Genomic DNA, 3,557 nt, shown 5'->3' with positions numbered 1-3,557 from the left:
TATTTTTTTGTTTTCATTTAAATGTTTAGTTTTGAAATGTTGTTGCATTTGTCATTTTTATTGTATTTATTTTATTTTATTAAATGTGTGTATATATATATACATATATATATATACTGTATATATATATATATATATATATATATAGTATTTATAGAGTTTTAGCTTTTAGTTTTAATTACTTTTTCTTATTTGTAAGTCGCTTTGGATAAAAGCGTCTGCTAAATGACTAAAAGTAAAAGTAAAGTAAAGTAAAATTACAAATTGCTTAATGGCTGCTGTATTAAGGCTACTGCATTGCATTGCTTTTCCTTCAACTGTCCAAACAGTAAAAATCCTTGGCTCTAGCAGTCTTTTCACTTAAAAACACATCACATGCTACTCTGGGCATTATGTCCTTGGATTTACTTGCAAAGTCAAGCTAATCAAAATTGTATTTATTTATATATGATTATTATTTAATTTTTTGTCATGTCATTAAATAATAATGACTCCAATTACTTTTATGGTCAGGCCATGTGTAAGCTTGTTTAATAAGTAATGGGTATAATTATTAGTAAATACATAAATATAAATATAATAGTACTTAATAACATAAATATATTTCATTATAGTTTTTGATTTTGACTTAATCAGTGTGGCAAGCTGATGATTGAATGATCTATCTTTTAATTATGCATTAATGATGTAATGTTAAGACTCTGAAGGCAAAAAGTCATACCGACACTGCTTCACAACTTTAATTTATTTTTGAATATTGTTATTTGACTTAAACACTGATTAAGCTTTGGTGATTGACATTGGCCATACAAATCCTAGAATGCTTCAACCACAGTAAATGCCACAATGTTACACAAGTTGGACAGTGCATAGAATGAACAATTAATAGAGAGGACAGAAAATCAGGAGCTTGACACACCAAATGGAGATGCACAGAAACGCCCTCTAAAAATCTGTCACTCAAACACTTGTATTTAACGTACATCCTCTGATTGTTTGAAGATTTGAGGGAGAGGCAGAAGAGATGAGTTTGGCTTCAAAGGCATTTGATCTTGCCTCACTTCGGGTGAAAACAATGTTTTGAATTTCATTTATTTATTCTGTTCCATGTTTGTTAAATATATATTTGGATATGTTCAGGAAAATGGTACGATGTTCCTAGATAAACTTTGGCATCGCTGTCATTTTGAAACATTGAGTAAAACACGCCTTGTGATAAAAAAAAGACATGTAGAAGGAAAGAAATGTTGACTTAAGTCAACAAACAAACATTGTTCGGGGAAAAAACGGGCACACCCTGGACCAGTCAGCGATGCAAATTATGCACCTTAAAGCCATCAGGTGCGAGATTTGACAGAAAATAATGAGAACCGCTGAATCTTTTATAAGGTTAACACTCACATTTCCCAGTCAGCTGTCACACAAGAAAGACTTTAGCGCATTCATGCTGGAGAAATATACCTTTATTGGCTCATTAAAGCTGACAGGGGGCTCGGGACCGCCAGCACTCAGGCTTGGGACCGCCGGTGCGCCACCCCGTTTTGTGTCAGTAATTTGCAGAGGAGATATACCTACCTTGAAAAAAGCAAAGGGGAAAATTATGAAGGAAGCAAGAATGAGAGAGCGAAATGGCAGAAGCTGGTGGGGCGAGTGCCGAAAGATGGGGGTGCCAGAGAGTGGGGGGCCTTAAAGAAGGGTCTTGGGGGAGGGTGGAAAGATCGCTAGCACACCAGGAGTCTGATTCTCTCCTAATTGGAAGCATTGGGCATTGTCAACTGAGAATTTTCAGTCGCTCACTGACAGGTAGAGTCGTCAGGATGATAGCCCACTTGTCAGCGCAAAACACCAATAAAAACAAACCACTTTTGATTTAATTGGAGGCCTAGCCGTAGTGGGCTAGGACTGAACGGGTTGGGGGTTGTGCATCGCTTCAGGGAAAAACCGGTGTGTGTGTGTGAGTGTGTGTATCGAAGGGATGTTTGACAAAGAAATCATCACTTTGTGTAAAACACCCAGAGCGGTGGCTCACATCGTCGGACAGAGGAGAGCAGGCCGTCGTTATTTTGTGTGTGTGCAGGAGCGTGGGTGGTCACTTCCCATGGTGCTGAGGTTACAGGAAACATAGAGTTTGATTTGGTCTCTGGAGGCCTACAGGCTGTTCAGCACTCATCACTTCCGAGTGTTTCTTCTCAAAAATGCACGCTCAGAGAGATATTGATATGGTGATACCTCAGAGAATGAAGCAGAAGAAGAGCTGACCCTATACCTGACTTTTGCTACAACCACCTCACCGAGTACAAAAAACCCTTTCTGCCTCTCATCTCTGCAGGTGGAATCACTCTACACCACCAACCTGAAATCACGGTATTCAGCAATCTGATTGTTTTTTAACAATATCCACATGTAAACAAACAATTGGATATGTTGAGTGCTGTTCATTTTAATGGAGTGGATATTGTTAGTCATTTAAGCTATTTTGAATAAATAAGAGAATATGGAAAAAGCTATGCTAAAATAAAAAAATCTAAAAATATCTAAAAATCTCGATTAGTTAAGACCAAGGAAAGAACTACTTACAAACTGCTCGTATTCTTAAGGCGATGAACCCTGATTCAGATTTTTCTCACTCACTATCCTCCCTCCACGTCCGAGTTCATCACCAGCCCAGTGGTTTATGACTCTTGACAGAATTCAAGGAAGACGACTGCAAAGACGGAGAGAGAAATTGTGGTGAAGAGCAAACAAAGAGGCAGAGGCGCCATTAAGAGCACAAGCATGCAAAATTCAAAACTCCATTTCCACAAATCTTTAACTTTAAGAGTCATAAAACTCTTCAGCTATCAAATGTGTTTTTTTTTCCAGGAAAATCTTTTAAAAATTGCATAAACTTAAACATTATCAATGGACCAGAATAAAGAAAATAAACAATCAATTTTACGACTCAAAAGTTTGGGGTCAGTAAGAGTTTTTGGTGAGCATAAGTCTCTTATGCTCACCAAGGCTGAATTTATTTGATCAAAAATACAGTAAAAACAGCAATATTGTAAAATATTATTACAATTTAAAATGACTATTTTCTATTTTAATATATTTTAAAACAAAATGTATTCCTGTGATGGCAAAGCTGAATTTTAATCAGCCATTACTCCAGTCTTCAGTGACACATGATCCTTCAGAAATCATTCTAATGTGCTGATTTAGTGCTCAAGAAACATTTCTTATTATTATCATCAATGTTGCAAAGAGTTGTGCTGCTGTTTGTGGAAACGGTGACACTTTTCCCCCCGGATTTTTTGATTAATAGAACGTTTTTTATTAAAGATTAATAAAAAGAACAGCATTTATTTGAAATAGAATTCTTTAATGTCAAAGTTTTTACTGCTACATTTGATCAATTTAAGGCATCCTTGCTAAATAAATGTATTTCTTAAAAAAAAAAACGTTTTGAATCATAGTGTATATATTAGTCATTTTAGGCATTAAAATTGTCCACAAATGCTTTAGCTTAACTTGTTGCTTTTTCCTTGGGAAAATCATAATTATAATTACTCATAATC

Source organism: Sinocyclocheilus grahami, unplaced genomic scaffold (genome assembly GCF_001515645.1).
Source record: "Sinocyclocheilus grahami isolate Dianchi unplaced genomic scaffold, SAMN03320097.WGS_v1.1 scaffold584.1, whole genome shotgun sequence".
Taxonomy (NCBI): Eukaryota; Metazoa; Chordata; class Actinopteri; order Cypriniformes; family Cyprinidae; genus Sinocyclocheilus; species Sinocyclocheilus grahami.
This window is presented reverse-complemented; position numbering follows the sequence as displayed.